The sequence below is a fragment of the Lycorma delicatula genome, chromosome 4 (assembly GCF_047948215.1).
Source record: "Lycorma delicatula isolate Av1 chromosome 4, ASM4794821v1, whole genome shotgun sequence".
Classification (NCBI taxonomy): domain Eukaryota; kingdom Metazoa; phylum Arthropoda; class Insecta; order Hemiptera; family Fulgoridae; genus Lycorma; species Lycorma delicatula.
The window spans coordinates 43,884,767-43,902,854 of NC_134458.1; the positions used below are offsets into that span (position 1 = coordinate 43,884,767).

An 18,088-nucleotide genomic window follows, 5' to 3' on the forward strand; every position below is an offset into this window, starting at 1 on the left:
AGTAGAAGTCTGGTAACTAACTACCTTCTTGAAAGAACTGCTCTATTGAATTGATCGATAGCAAAGAGATTGGAAAATATGACTGATCCGGAATCGTAGGCGTTCTGATTGAAGAATCTGTCATTCACTCGTGTGGAAACCTAATATGTATGCCGTCTTTACCAGTACTACCTCCAACAAATATAACTGATTGCATTGATATATTTTTTTATTTATTTAACAGAATATTATTCTCTGTTTTTATAACCTTACAAGCTGCCACTTCTCGCTTTTGCAGTCAAACGCCTTCAGTTAGTTTTAATTATATATTACATGTAAACATTGTATGTTTACTTTCTGTATTATCGTTTAAAAAGCACTTTAAGTAAAACACAATAAATAAAAAAAACTGTTGATGAGTTTCCAGTGAAAACAATGCTATTCACATTTTTTAAAGTGTATTCAGGTAAATTATATTATAATTAACAAACGAACCACGCCAATTAACTGTAAACATATTTTGACGAAAATCGGCGTGTTTGTTTTCTATTAATGTTATGTAATCTTAGTAAAAGCTATAAAACTTATTTTAATTCAAATACGTCGTTTTATTGCTGTATAAAATAACTGATAATTTAGATTTTATCAAAGATAAAAAGTTTTTAAATCTACTACATTTAGTAGTATTTTTAAATGGGCAGAATGTAATTCTGAATCAAGTTCTAAGAAGCTTGATTCAGAGCTCTTTTGAATCAAGCTTCTTGGAGCTTGATACAGAGGGTGAGAATTTTACAACTTATATCTTAAATTAAGTTTACTGTAGTTGTTTGAAAATCGTTTTGTATTCTTTTATTAAACACGATATGTTATGAATTCCATAATTCAAACCAATAAGAGAATTTCTAGACATAAATAAATCTGCAACAAGCATCTTTAATTACAGCAGACAGCATTCATTCGGTTAACTATGTTAAAAGATTGTTCATGAAGTTGTATTTTTTAAACCATACTTTATCCATTTGTTAATGTAGTTTTTCTACCATATTTAACTGAATCAGGAATATTTTAACCCTTTTGGCTTCGAAAACTGAGCTATCCACTGTCCGCTGCTCCGATTGTATTCACACTTCCCATTTAGGGACTGCGGTGCTATCTTGTAAGTGCACAATTGGGACAAAAGATTTTTTTTTTGTCTTCAGTCATTTGACTGGTTTGATGCAGCTCTCCAAGATTCCCTATCTAGTGCTAGTCGTTTCATTTCAGTATACCCTCTACATCCTACATCCCCAACAATTTGTTTTACATATTCCAAACGTGGCCTGCCTACACAATTTTTCCCTTCTACCTGTCCTTCCAATATTAAAGCGACAAAAGATGTAGTGGTAGGAAAAACGATTCTTTTCAAGGAATCGATTCATTCGATTCTCAGAAAGGATTCGTAAAAAAGATCGTTCGTCCGAATCAACGATTCTTTTCCTTGCCCCCACAACCAGTAATGTACATTTTAATGCGCATGCTCTCTTTCTCTTCTTCACCCGTGTTTAGCGGTTTATCTCTCTTCATGCTCCTGTTCGACTCAGCTGATGTATACCTATTAAATCTCTTCGGTTCTTCTCTTTTCATCTCCTTAACAAAGACTGCTACGAATCGAATTGTAACTGAGAAAGATTTGGTTTCATATCGCCTATTCAAATTAATTGTTGAGAATCGTAGACAGAATCGGATTTTACCGCAAACCTATTCTCGATTATTTCGTTCAGTAAAAAAAATTGAATCGAAGAACGACTCGTCCCGATTCTTCCCATTACTAGTTAACTGTATAGTGAAAATTGTGGGCAGATGTTCCACAGATGTTTGTCAGTAGGATTTTACAGGTTATGTTGATATGTTCTTTACAAGATTTGTGAATTTTTACGCCCTATGAAATGTTAATGAACGGGGTAAGTTATTTCATATATTTTTCTATTTTATTGATCTTTTTGCTTCTTTAGTGGGAATTCTGCTATCTACAGCCCAGTTACGGCATTTTTTGATCTGCGATACTGATGAAATAGCTATATGTGATATTTACAATACATTTATTAATTTTTATACTTTTTTTTAAATTTCACCAATTTACATCAACTATCATATCGATTATAGTTCCTAGGATAATTAAGCTTGTATTTTGTGAAATGATATTTTGTTGTATTTATCTGCTACTTGGTTGTGTAATACATAAGCATTTTGCTTGTGTATAAGTGATTATATGAAATGATGAGTTATGATAAAATGCCAAGCTCAAAATAGTAATCGAACCTGGGACCTTCAGTATATCAGTTAGTTGTCTTACTGAGGCAGCTATTTGTTTATTATTCAATGAATTCCACAAATATTCTACAGTTCGATCTGTAATTCTTTTTATATTCTGAATAAATAAATGATATTGTTTTAAAACAAATAATTTTGGTTATAATATTTATGTTCTTGTTTATAACAAATAAAGTAATAAAAATTTGGAAAATATCTTTACCTTATTTCTTTAGATACTTCTTTTATTAACAGATTAAATCACATAAATATTCTAAATAAAAATGCAGTATTCTGAGTGTTTATTTACTAATACACAAAACAGAATATAAACGTGTAGAATGGTATATAAAATTACCACATTTACTACCATTATGTGGACTGTACTGTAAACTTGAACCTGTGAATGCCAATATTGTTTATTGTGCTCTTGTTTCAGAATGTGGGTAAACAACATATAACCAGTGATGAGACTGAACCAAGATTTATTTTCATTGCTTGAAAATGAATCTAATTTGGACAAAGAATGAAATGAGGGTTCAGCAGCAGAATTTCAGAAACTAGATAACATCTCTGCAGATTCTACACCATCTTTGAGGTCTCCATCAGTTTCATTCTCTCTGTCTTTCTACTAACTATAACAACATCCACTTTTTCATCGTCTTTGGCCATTATAGAAGGTAACAACAATATGCCTATCTGCTTGCCAGATGTAGAGCTTCCTTAAGTGAGTATTGACAATTTTGAGTTCCACTTCCAGAATAACTTTCTAATTCTGCAAACAAATCTAAACATAGTTAGGGAGAACAAAGTGAATATTTTGATAATCTAAACATATTTGATTCTCTGGCTAAGTAAAATTGTGTTCACACCAAAGAAAACAGTGATATAAACACTTTTATTTACCATTCAATGATGAGTTCCTAACATAATGGTCAATCATACAGATTTATATGCGATGCAAGAAAGAGTTATTAGAGGTAAAAAGTCAGTCATAAAAATCTAGGTACTAATTACTGCCAAGGAATATAGGTAAAAATTGGATGTCTAATTTTTTTGGAAACTCATACATTATCTAACTTACATAATCACTGGAGTTCAGACTTAGCAATTCATGTACCAGCAGTTGGAAATAATATGCTCTGAAAGGAATCTAAAAAATTTCTGAAACAATTCACACAAATAACAATGCTGAATGTATATTGAATGGTCAACTAATATTTTATAAATATTTATGAATATTTCATTAAAGTTTTTATAAAGTTTTTGAACCTTCATTATGTCTTTCAGTAGATGAAGGTATCTTTTAACGGTACATCAAATAAATCTTTTAGCCTGATCAGCACATAATAATGCATTATATAGACCACATCAATGAACACGTAAAAGGGGATGAAAATTTAATAATAGTTGGAGATTGGAATGCAACCATTGGAATAGGCAAGGAAGGAATTATTGTGGGTGAATATGGGCTGGACAAAAGAAATGAAAAAGGGAACCAACTTATAGAGTTTTGCATGAAGTATAATTTAGTAATTGCCAACACCCAGTTTAAAAATAATAATAGAAGAATATACACATGGAAAAAGCCAGGTGATATTGCAAGGTATCAGATAGATTATATCATGGTAAGCAAAGATTTAGAAATCAACTCAACTACAGCAAAGCTTACCCTGGAAAAGACATTGATAGCGATCATAATTTAGTGGTAATGAAATGTAAAAACCTGAAGAAAAGGTATCAGATGAATCGGTGGAATTTAGAGAAACTTGAGGAAGAGGAGGTAAAGAAGATAAGGTAGAAAATGTAGAAAAAGAATGGGAGAATATTAAAAAGGAAATTCTTAAATTAGCAGAAGTGAACTTAAGCGGAACAAAGAGAACTGTTAGAAAACCTTGGATATTGCAGCTGATGGATGTATGTAGAAAATATAAGAATGCTAGTGATAAAGAAAATAAAAGGAACTGTCGAAAATTAAGAAATACTATAAACGGGAAATGCAAACTAGTGAAAGAAGAGTGGATTAAAGAAAAGTGTTCAGAAGTGGAAAGAAAAATAATCATTGGTAAAATAGATGAAGCATACAGGAAAGTTAAGGAAAATTTTGTGGTACATAAATTAAAATCGAATAATGTGTTAAACAAAGATGGTATACCAATTTATAATACAAAAAGAAAGGTTGATAGGTGGGTGGAATATATTTAAGAGTTATACGGAGGAAATGAATTTGAAAATGGTGTTATAGAGGAAGAAGAGGAACTCAAAAAGGATGAAAGATGAGAAACAATACTGAGATCTGAATTTAATAGAGCATTAAAAGATTTGAATGGCAGAAAGGCTCCTGGAATAGACGGAATACCTGTAGAATTACTGCACAGTGCAGGTGAGGAAGCGATTGATAGATTATACAAAGTGGTGTGTAATATTTACGAAAAAGGGGAAGTTCCATCAGACTTCAAAAAGAGTGTTATAGTCATGATACCAAAGAAAGCAGATAAATGTGAAGAATACAGAACAATTAGCTTAACTTGCCATGCATGAAAAATCTTAACTAGAATTCTGTACAGAAGAATTGAGAGGAGAATGAAAGAAGTGTTAGGAGAAGACCAATTTGGTTTCAGGAGAAGTATAAGGACATGGGAAGCAATTTTAGGGCTCAGATTAATAGTAGAAGGAAGATTAAAGAAAAACAAACCAACATACATGGCATTTATAGACCAAGAAAAGGCATTCGATAACGTAGACTGGAATAAAATGTTCAGCATTTTAAAAAAATTAGGGTCCAAATACAGAGATAGAACGATTGCTAACATTTACAGGAACCAAACAGCAACAGTAATAATTAAAGAACGTAAGAAAGAAGCTGTAATAAGAAAGGGAGTCCGTCAAGGATGTTCCCTATCACCGATACTTTTTAATCTTTACATAAAACTAGCAGTTAATCATGTTAAAGCACAATTTAGAACCTTAGTAACAGTACAAGGTGCAAAGATAAAGATACTACGATTTGCTGATGATATAGTAATTCTAGCTGAGAGTAAAAAAGATTTAGAAGGAACAATGAACGGCATGGATGAAGTCCTATGCAAGAACTACTATATGAAAATAAACAAGAACTAAACGAAAGTAATGAAATGTGTTAGAAATAACGAAGATGGACCACTAAATGTAAAAATAGGATGAGAAAAGATTATGGAGGTAGAAGAATTTTGTTATTTGGGAAGTAGAATTACTAAAGATGGACATGCAGGAGCGATATAAAATGCTGATTAGCACAGATGAAATGAGCTTTCAGTCAGAAATATAATTTGCTTACATCAAAAATTAATTTAAACATCAGGAAAAGATTTTTGAAAATATATGTTTGTAGCGTAACTTTATGTGGGAGTGAAACTTGGACGATCGAAGTACCTGACAAGAAAATATTAGAAGCTTTTGAAATATGGTGCTATAGGAGAATGTTAAAAATCATATGGGTGGATAAAGTGACGAATGAAGAGGTGTTATGGTAAATTGATGAAAAAAGAAGCATTTGGAAAAATATAGTTAAAAGAAGAGACAGACTTATAGGCCACTTATTGAGGCATCCTGGAATAGTCGCTTTAATATTGGAGGGACATGTAGAAGGGAAAAATTGTGCAGGCAGGCAATGTTTGGAATATGTGAAAAAAAATTGTTAGGATGTAGGATGTATACCGAAATGAAACGACTGGCACTAGATAAGGAATATTGGAGAGCTGCATCAAACCAGTCAAATGAATGAAGACAAAAAAAATAGACCATATCATTATATAAATAATAACAAATTAACCACCAAAACACAGTAACAGAAGAACCTAAAAAAAAACTAATACCAAATAGGACCTTCAAATCAGAGGTCCTATTCAGTATTAATTTTAATTAGTGGTGGTCAATATGTGATGAATTATTTCAATTTTCAAGAAAAAATGTTCATATATATAATAAACAGATTATAAGATAAAAGATAGATTTGATGAAGTCTATATTAATTATTTAAATACAAACACATGAAATAATTGTAAGGTAAGTTTATTAAAAATTTATCAACATAGTAATATTATTTCCATAAAAGAAAATCCTTTAATTGTAAGATTCTTCAAAGGGTTCAAAACTTTATTAAAATGGCAACAGAAGCATAATGAGGCCCTTTCTTGTAACCTGAAGTCACTTCTTTAAAGTGTGTTAATGGTTATTATGATTATTGTAATTACTGGAGTTGAAAACACTTCCAATGTATGGTTGAAAGAGGATATTTTTATTTACATTTTTAAAAAAATGATCATTCTTTTTAGCAAAGTTAGCGCATTCATAAATAGAAGCAGAAGGATACTAAATATATTTAATTTCCTAGAAAGGGTCTATACCCCTTATTTATTCATACTTAGGGTGCCATATAATGGTCTGACTGCCCATTTTTGTATCTTAAAAACTCAATCTGACTTTTTGAGAAACCCCAAGAGTTGTCATTCTGCTTTATACAGGATATATGACATATGCAATGAAACCATTTATGCCTCTTAAGCCCTAGAAACAAGGGTATAAAGTCTGGTGCCTTGCAAATGCTCTTATAGGATTTGTAATTGATTTTGAGGTAAACAGGGTATTCACAGGAAAGATTATTTCTACTGGATGGAGTTTGTTGTTAATACTTCACTGTTTATTAGTGAAAGTGTTATTGATTTAATACCTATCAAGGGAAATAATAAGCTAATAGTTTTTGTTAACTTTTTCACCATAACAAAATTTATGAATGTATTATTGAAGTGTAAAATTTATTCTTAGAATAGTGACAGTAAACTGAAAAAGACTAGCAAAATTCATGAGATCAGTAAAGGGATAAAAGCAAGGAGAAAATTGAAACCAGTTGAAGGAATTTAATTTTGGATTCAAGGATAAAGTTTCTGCTCTGAAATGGCAGGGGATAATAAATAAGTAAATTTTTGTTCTGATCAGTATATAATACACTACATAGATCATGTCATTTAAATAACCTAGTTACAATGTTGTCCACTGTGCAAAATAATTTTTTTTTTTGTAAAAATAAAAAATTATAAAGGTATTTAACATGAAATATGTTGTCCAGAAGTTTTAAAAGTGTACAACTGCATAATGAGGAATGTAGATAGATCTGATTAGTACCATGTAGAAATTCTATTGGAATGAACTCAGTGAATTGGTGACACCGCATCTTATATTTTTTGATAAATTTAATAATTGTGAATTCTAAACTACTGAAATGTTTGATTACTGGAAATAAGGAAAGTCAATTAAGTTTTAGGCTTCGGCTGGTTTGACAACTCACAGGAGGTTATACAACAAAAAACTTTAGAGAAGAACCAGAATTGTAGGAAGTTGTTGATGTACCAGATGAAGTTAGGACAGTAGGTGTCAGGGTCCACATTCCTCAATCAATAGATACTTGGGAAAAGTACAGACAATGTAATTTAAAAAGTTTTGAAAATATAACACAGCTCTTGCATTCAAAATGCCATGTGCTCTTTACATTGACCCTTGTTTTTGTATTTTCCACAAAAAAAAATGCACATGTTCTATTTCTAGATTGTTAAATATATTTTTCTAATAATCCTTCCTGTAAGTAATATTTTTATAATAGTTTTTTTTTTTTTTAATATAATCTCTTATTTACATTTTTATTTTTGTAAAGACTATTTTATAAAATGGTAATGAAATTATAGTAATATATAAAATTTCCTTGTTTTTATTTAAAAACATACATCTAATAACTTCTGATACAATGGGTCAAAATGGCTGATGTAAAAATTTAATAAAATTGATAAATGTAGAAAGCTGATTGGCTGCTGGAAGAGTATTTCCCATATTTATTAGCAATAGTGTAGTCAACAGACCAAAAATTACAATTAAAATCAATAAGTCTTATACTTTTTATTGTTTTAACTTCTCAATAAATATTTTTTAAATGAGTGAAGCATTCATTGTAATAAATTAATGCAAACTATGTATTTCAAACCTAACACATTTTTGATCACACCTTAAATATGTCTTCCCAACTCAAAAAAAAAAAAAAAAAACTAACATTAATTGATGACAGTGACAAGCAGTAGTACCAGAATACTGAAAATAACCCACCGGGTTGGTCTAGTGGTGAACGCGTCTTCCCAAATCAGCCGATTTGGAAGTCGAGAGTTCAAGCATTCAAGTCCTAGTAAAGCCAGATATTTTTACACGGATTTGAATACTAGATCGTGGATACCGGTGTTCTTTGGTGGTTGGGTTTCAATTAACCACACATCTCAGGAATGGTCGAACTGAGAATGTACAAGACTACACTTCATTTACACTCATTACATATCATCCTCTGAAGAATTATCTTAACGGTAGTTACCTAAACAGGAAAAGAGGAGAGAGAGAGAGAGTATACTGAAAATGGTCTCAAGGACAGACAAGTATAAAAACCTTAAGCATTCATTAAAAGTAGATTTTGTTGGGTATGCATTAAAATTAAATAATATTTTATGGTTACTCTTTAAAGTCTGAGTGTACTTTGAAATTATTTATCCAGCAAAGCAATATGCGATTGATGCAGTAGATCTTTTTGACAGACACTTTAGCTAGTCCTTTTGCAACTCTTATATTTGCACTATCATGTTTCAATATGGAATAAATTCAACTTAAAAAAGATTGATAAATTCTAGGATTCGTTTATTACTTATCTGTTACTTAAATATGACCAGTTTCTTCTTGTTTCACTTTAGCATGGATGAGATTGTGTTTATTCCAATTCGCCAATAAAACTCATTTACATCCTCATAAGTGTCTCAGTTTGGTGTCCCTGCACAAAAATAACTAGTATCTTAGTCAGGCTGCTTCCTTTTAGACTAATAGTACAGTAAAATAAAACTGAAAACAATGAGCACTGCTACACGAGGTATGTGTTATCAGTAATTCATTTTATTACATATTTTTTTAATTTGAGTAATTACAGTAAAATTTATACATTATATATTTATTTAAATCGGATGTAATAAATTTGAAGTAGAACAGTTTTATTTCCAACTTATTGGCAGAAACCAACATTTTCATTGTATACAAACTAATTCTTTACAGGAAGTTGGTGATGATTCCATCAGAGATCAATTTAAAACCTATACAACTACTTATGTTTTTCAAAGATACACTAAATTGTTTATTAAATTAAGAAATTCTTCTTTGAAATGTTTTTACAAAATTCCTTTGTTGGCGTTGAATTTGATGGATGTCTTCAGATTGCAATAATACAAAATAGTTTTCTCTGTTAACATATTTCTCTGTTAATATATTACTCAAAATAGTTCTGTTACATATTTCTCAAAATAGTTTTCTCTGTTAATATATTACTGTAAACTTCAGTACTATATATATATATTACTATATATATATATATATATATATATATATATATATATATATCTATAACAGTCCTCTTTTGTGTGACCACTATTTAATAAAGAGCATAACTCTTGTAGGTGATGAAGATACTAGAGATCTACTTTCACAGTGTATCTAAATTTTCCGTCATCTAGTATTTGGCCAGTACTTTAAGATATTTATTACCTCTTTATGACTTAAATAATGGGTGACTATGGCTCTGTCAATTTATTCCCACACAGATTGGTACATCAACATGTTGTATCAGAGTTGTAGGATAGGAGCACATATTAAAATGGCACTCAGTGAGATAGTTGCTGGTCTTTACAAAGCGGTTGAAAATCATCAAAACTACTACTAGCTCCAGTTTGTAGAGTACTATTCTTCATAAGAGATATATGTTAATGTCAGAAGTAATTTCAGGTACACAACTGGAATTTTTAATTTCTGACCTCCTGTTCCATATTAAGTGGAGTGTTGAGTAAAAATGACCAGAATTACATCCATAGATCTTCACTGGCATATCAACATATCTGAACACATTAACAAGCAGTAGCACCATCATGAGTCAGAACTCACAATATTTTCTTAGCATTCTGATGTTGAGCATTTTCTATACTCGCCTCTTTGAGTTGCAGTCTACTTTTTTTCACGTCACTGAAGAAAAATTGTCTTTCTTGAAATTTTGAAGCATCATTACATACTTTTAATGGCATACACTCTTGTGCATTAAATATTATTACTGTTATCACCAATTTGCAAAGTAATTCTCTTAAAGTGACTTATACTTTGAGCACAACTACCGATCATAAAACTGCTTTCAAACTTACTGACAAAATTTCTGCATCATGATTGGCTAGTGTAAATCTACCATCTTACCCCAAACATCCTTTGAGGCGCTAAAAGATCCTTGCACTGTGATGGACTCCTGGTGCATAACAACACTTTACTAGTATTTATAACTAACATCAGCATAAGTTGACTCCTGTCATACATTCCTACTTTATAGATTTTTATACATTCATATGAGGCTGCATGTCATATCCATGTATAGATTTTTTAACCCACACAACTAACTCTAAAAGATGCAAAGTCAAAATTCTATTCTTAATGGCATTTTCTCGCCAAAAAACCTGCTTATGAATTTAAAGTATTCTTTCCCAAAACATTTTTTTTCTTTATATTTTAGTTGAACATAAATACACTTTTGGGTTTTTTTTTATCATTCAGATGTTCATTCCCAGTTAAATTTTTAATATATAGATCAAAAGTAAAAGCAGTGCCCCAGATTGCATGAGGTTAGACAATGTGACTAATTAACCTGAATTCGGATGACATTCTACATTATAATTACAAATATTGAATCAATAAAACCAATTCTCAGTTTGAAAGGAATAAGATTTCTCATTTTAGAAATAATCCTCTTACCCCAATGGTATTCAATTTATGTCAAAAGTAAATCAGTATACATTCATTGAAACACCTTGGAGCAAAAAGCTATTAAGCAGCAAACCAACTGCATAAAAAATTTTTCTAATAGGATAATGAGTATGTTAGTAAAATTATTATTTTTTTAACCAATATTTGTTTCAATCAGGTTTTCGAGATAGTAGTTGCCACATGCTTTAAGATGTATCTGTCCTGCTTCCAGCCTGAGTCAAACCTTAATTTTTGTGGGTTTTGCTGTTTACTCCCTTCCCATTCATTAAATTAATTATGTTATTAAAATTGCAGTATTAAAATTATCTTTTAATAAATTTTTGAAATTTATTTTTCACTTAATTTTTTCCGTCATCAGAAAAAGAATTTCTTTACTTCTTTTCATTAATAGGTTCAACTCATTAAACACTCTTGTGAATACCCGACACTACAGGTTTTAATTTACAAATGATCATTAAACTGTCTACTCAATAATTCTCACTATTTGGGGAAAGCAGCTTTTTACTTCCTTGCTACCCTTAATAAAATAATTCTTACGAGGAGCATTCAAATCATGAAGTCAATCCTGGAATTTTGTAAAAAAAAAAGAAAAGAAAAGAAAAACAAATTTCAAGGAGTGGAAACTGTATTTATTTTTCCTTATAACCCCTTGCTACAGTTATACATTTATCCCAGTGGAAGGCTTCAGCATAGAAAAATTTGTCAATGTCTGAACCATTCTAGGACCAGCCTGGTTTACTTTATCATCATTGGAAATGTTGACCTTGTTTTAATAATCATCTTCAGCTACTACTGTCTGAATTCAGAGTTTATAAAAATCATTTTCATATAAAAGTTGTTTGCTGTTACAAATGCTTGTACTTTTAAATTAAAAGGACAATTCAGAAAGTTTCACAGATGGTTTTCTTAGTAGTCATGTGCATTTGGTACATGAAGCCACACTTGGTGGCGGAATTAGAAGTCGTGCTTATTTCATTCAGTAGTCATGAATCCTTAAGAGAAGGCCTAGTGCATCAAATAGTTTATAGAAATGAAATCTGATACTGTGATTCAAAGCAAGCTTCAAACTAGATTTAATAGATCATCACTATAGCTGTAATGGAGTGGTATTTGCAGTTGGTACGAAAGATTTTTACAGCTATGAGAAAATTTGAACAAAGGAAATGTTATAGGTTGCCAAATTATCTGATGAAAATTGCGAGCGTTTTCTTCATAGCCTTCATAATCAACCTAAAAACCAGTTAAACATTTCTTGCTAGATTGCTCATTAAGTGGTGTGGAAACATTTAAAAATGTACTCTTACTAACTTCAGAATGTAAACATAAGGAAATCACATAAAATGATTGTATTAGTTGTAGGAATTTTATATTCACCATGCTAGATTGGAAAATAATAACAATTTTCTTAATAAAATGAATTTCTCTGATTAATTACTTTTCATACTTCAGGGAATATAATCATACAAAATGCCATAGTTTGGGACTTGGAAAATCTGCACTTCACTATTGAGCACATAAGTCAGACAGTCTAAAAGTTAAGTGGCGATACATGTCAGTTGACAGAATATACGGTCCTTTTTTCTTTTATTAAAAGTTGGTCTTAACATGCTGGAAAAGTTTGCATATCCTTCGCTATAAGAATTACAGCTTTATAGCATATTCTAGCAAGATGGCACTCTGTCAAATTGGGCTTTAATGATACATGAATTTCTGAAAAAATTTCCTAATCAGTGGTAGTGGTGATCCCATAGCCTGGCCACCAAAGTTTTTACTCTGTGATTTCTTCACAAGGGGATTTATCAGAGATCACATATAGAACTTTCAAAAAACTAGTATTCAAGATCTGAAGATAAAAACCATCGCTACATTTGCCCATATCAGTCCTGATAAGCTAAGTCAGCAAGAGTTAATACCAGTTAGACATTGTACATGCTACTGATGGAAGACATGTTGGATGCTTGTGATTTTAGTGTATCAGGAAAAACTTTAAGGTACTTTTTTTTCTGGCCAAATAATTGTAAGAAATGCAATACATTTTTATGATTTTGTTCTTAAAGATCTTTTGTAGACACCTTGTATATTTTGTTCATCTTGATTAATCAATTAATGTATACACACAAATAACAAACTTACTTTAGTCAACTCCTATATAATATTTTATGGATCTGGAAAAATATTGTTATATTGACGTCTGGTTCTATTCAGAAATATTCTGTTTATTTAAATTCAATAGTTCCAATAGTTCCATAAAATGGAAATAGAAAGCATTTAATTTCAAAATAATACAGTTTATGTGAAAAACAATTTCTAATTAGATTACAATTACTTGGGTATTATACTCGCCTTAACTAACACCAACAACTATGAAAAATGAATTGTAATAATCTGGCAATTAATAATTCTTTTAAAATAAATACTATAATAACAGCTATACAGAATAAGTACTGTAACCATCATGTGATAGTATTCACTACAAATTGATGTTGTGTTGCTCATAAAACAGTGGTTAGCTAATCATTTTCTAGCAAGAGTTATTTACTACTATACATTGCTTGCACAAAGGCAAAATATTTTATCAGACTTTTATTTAGATATTTTATTAACTGGCTTATAAAAAAACAACCGTCATTTTTTTTTTTAATTTTAAAAAGTAACCATTTCTGCAGTCTGTTAGCAGTCAGGTGTATGTAACACCATGTCTGATGCTATAATGGAAATAATTGGAAGGAGTTTCAGCACCCGTATTGAAATCAAAACAAATCCATTATTAAAGAAACACAAAATATTTTAAAACCGATTTAAAAATTAAAATTACGACCACGGTTAAAAAAAATAATAAAACTTATATGTACAATGTACAAAAAGTGACTGGTCAAGGAGTTAGAGAAGCTCTTAGACAAGACAGCACTAAGATTATAATTTTCCAAAGAACTTTTATTCTTTTTAACTCCTTCAGTGTCAAAGCTGTAAACTTGTTCATACCCAGGATGTAAAAAAATAAATTAATATCTTAATTTTAATTTTGAACAGGAACTGATTTCATTACACACAGATACACCGTCATTATGTACTGTAGATTTTATTACAAAATCTAGTTTAAGTTTATGAAAATACAGATTACTATAAAATTATATTACATAACAGTTTATCAGGAAAATTCAAGGTGCCTAAAATCAAAGAATGATTTATTATAGGGTGATTATACAGCACTTTAATTAGTTCATCTGGGCCCAACGCTAACAGGAGATATTGTAGCTCAGCTAAGTCATATTTGTACAATATATTCCATGTGGCGACTGTAAAATACTTCTTTAAGCTGTTAAAATGAAGGCAGTAAGAATTTAGTTTTATCAGTATTAGTAATACTAATTTAAATCAAAGCTCCCATATGAAAATCATAATTACATAAAAGTAGTACATGTAACATGAGAATGTAAAAGTTTGTAGTAATTTACTCTCAGGAATTTTTTACAGTTACGCTTTTCAATTTAATTTTGTACACAAAAACTTTTATGTTAATAAAAAATATATAAATACAAGCCAATTCTAATTTTAAAAGTAATAACAATAACAGGAAAGGAATCAAATAAGATGAAATGGATACAAGTACAGTAGCAATAAAGTAACGTGTAGAAAATTAGAAAGACTTTATTTCTATTTCTTATATGATTCAGTTTCAGCATTATAATACAGGAAGACCTTGTGGAAGCATTCATCAGCCGTGAAGGTGAACTGTTGAGTAACATGTAGGAGTCATATTGTTGACATCATATCTTAGGTGATAATATTACCTGGTACTTAACAAGCTTTTTTGACATCATTCCCTCCACAAATATGCCTCAGCATTAAAAAAAAATTAAGATAAGAATGTTTTCTTCTTTCAGATTTGATCCCAAATATCATAAATTACAAAATTTAAGACTAACGATTTACATGTTATAAACTTATATAAAAAGTTAATGCCTATTATAAAGTACAGTAATTTGTCTGAGGTAAAATCAAGCTAGCCTACCACGTATAGTTGAGAACTTTGGATAACAGAGAAGTTTCTTAGAAATTAAACAAATAAAAAAATTAGTAATATCATCTCTCATCACCTATACTGTTAAGTAGAATACTGTAATCAGGCTACAAGTGCAGAATAATATAATAGTTAATTTAAGTATTTATCGCTAGTAGCTTTAATAGAAAAAAGAAGATAATTATAACTTAAAATTATTTAACACTTATGCTAGGAACTAATCAAAACAAACCAAAATGATAAAAAAATCAAAGTAGGGATAGAAATATTCCATTAACAATATATGATGTTCTTCTGAAGACATATCCATTAACAGAAAATACAAACTTAAAATCAAACCTTAATATGAAAAAAATAGAATTTCTTTTGACTGCACATCTATTCTAAAGAAAAAATAAAAGAAGTGTGAGCAGCAGGTAAATGAAATATTTAGAAATAAAACACAAAATATAAGTAATAAAAAGGAATAATGTCTTCAAAGACATTTCTACTGATTTCAAGAAACACGTTTCACAATCATACCAAAATAAATACATACATAAATAAGTGGTAAAAAAATAACACAAACCAGTTTTTAATAGTAATATATGTATTTTCAATTATATTTTGAAATATCTCAACGAGAATTTAATTAAAGAAAATGGTAAATTTAATGTTAATCTAATTCAGGACAGTACACAATGTTACAAGGGCAATGTAAAAATGTTTATATACATAAAACTTTTGTTTATTTACACAATGTACAATTATTAGTTTATATAAAAAAGAGAAAATAAAAATATACTGAAAAAAAGTACTTTTAACAAAAAAATATTTTTCATTTATCACAAAATGTAGCTAAAATAATTTTTTTAAATAAATAAAATAATTTTTTACCTATATCATCAAATACACATGACTTGATTAAAGAAAAGGAAAAACAAAACAAATTTAAATTTCACTTACATCTTTTTAAAAAATAGAGAAATACAGAGCACAAAAAAATAATAAACAGTACATAATTTTTCACAATCTTCTTTTATCTGGGTACCACTGCATTTTTATTTTCAAATAAATTAATTTATCATCAAAGTACTTCTGACAAATATTTATTAAATCTGGACTAAGCAATCGGTAAAAGAGTAGTGAGAAAAAACTTTTATAAATCTCTTTTACAATGTTTTTATTTCTGCCTTATGGTATGTTTTGGGAACAAGTTCCATCATTAGGTATGACTTCATTATTGTAGATTGTGGTGATAAAGTTAAAATGAAATAATAAAATACTCACTTGCAAAAAATAAATAAATAAAATAGATTCAAATATTTTTTTGTTTTAATTTAATTATCAATTTACAACAGTGAAATGCATAAGCTCATTTGATGATGAGAACTTGTTCCTAAATCAATTTCATAGACAAAGAAGTTACACAATTGATTTAAATTGAGGTATTAATATAATTTTTTATCTTTTTCAGAAAATTGTACGAGACTTAAGAATTAAAACTGACACCACTACCAGCAGTAAAATCATTATACTTCATTCTTTTATCCGTGCTGCAAATTTGGCATTCATCATTTATATGACCGGAAAATATATTTCAGTTCCAAGATGTTTACAGATTTATAAACATTGTGTTGTTAGTTACTTGATTTTAACTTAATATACTGGTTACTTTTCATAGTATGTTTGATTTTAGATTATTGAAAAAAATGATGGATTTCATAAAAAAAAAATGATGTATGTAATAAAAAAATTATTAGAATCAATATTACATTAGAACATTTTTAAAAATAAAATTAATTTCTTAACTACCAAGGGTTTAATCTTCAAGATTATACAGTGCTGACTTGAAGAACCAATTTCCATTTACTGTATTTCGGGTGGTAATTAATTCTGATATCTAGAAATTATATACATGGCTGGAGTATGAAAAGTGAAAATGTGGTTTAAAACATACAGTTTCTTTTGTTGTACAGGAAATCCCCATAACTTGAAAGAGGTACCAGAATAGAAAAAAAAAAACTTATAAAAATACTATTAAATACAGATACATAATGTAAAATACAACAAACTTGGTTTTATAAGGAAATGAACTCTTCAAGTGAATAAAATGGACAAAATATCTTTAATCTTTTGTTGGTAATACCAGACAACTGATATAGGTAAGAGAGAGGGGTGCAAGATTTATACCAAGAGAATACTCATCAAAATGAATAGTTCACTACAATTTAGAATAAGGACATTACCATTTTAAATAAAAATAAAACTGCATAACATTGCAGTATATATAAATAAATAAATATATATATAATACTGAATGTTTATTTTGTGTTACATTTATATATATATGTGTTGGTTTTTTGAATTTTAAAAATTCCTTATAAATTAAAATATGATGAGGTAATCTGCAAAACAAATTATCTAATATGACAGAATGAGACCAAAATCATCTACTGATTTAGATTATCATCATTCATTCTAGGAAGTTTTCTTAAATCATATACTTCAAATGCTATTTCATCGGTCATCTATTTACTTATTATAAAAACTTAACTGCTAAAAGGTTGTAGCTATTTTTTTTAATTTACCGCATTGTTGATTTTACATTTAAGAAATGTACTAGTTTATTAATATTTATTTTTATATCTAACAAAATTGTTACTTTTTTATTTAATATTAATCAATTTTAATTTAGATATTCACGAGTTGAGTGTAAATCCATCTTAGCAGTTTTCAGTAAGCGAATATTTTTTATTAAAGTTAATAAAAATAAAATTTTATCAAAACTGAACTTTGAGAAGTCTTGTCACATCTATTAGAAACTCTGAACCAAGATATCCACTGTTGAAGAGTTGTGGCAACCCAAACACTGATGTACATACTCAAAATAAAGAGATTAGATGGAGGAAAGAACTGGCAAAATGCAAACAACTCTGAGGAACTGTTAAAGTTAATCTGGAATCATTTCAT

General features: G+C 29.3%; 1 long non-coding RNA gene across 1 annotated transcript; it reads left to right on the forward strand.

The window, feature by feature from the left end:
• The first annotated feature begins 1,519 nt into the window (after window positions 1-1,519).
• LOC142323330 (uncharacterized) lies at window positions 1,520-17,702 on the forward strand. The gene is made up of 3 exons (XR_012756085.1): window positions 1,520-1,919; window positions 2,708-2,948; window positions 16,593-17,702. It is a non-coding gene; the product is annotated as an uncharacterized LOC142323330 (long non-coding RNA).
• The last annotated feature ends 386 nt before the right edge of the window (window positions 17,703-18,088 follow it).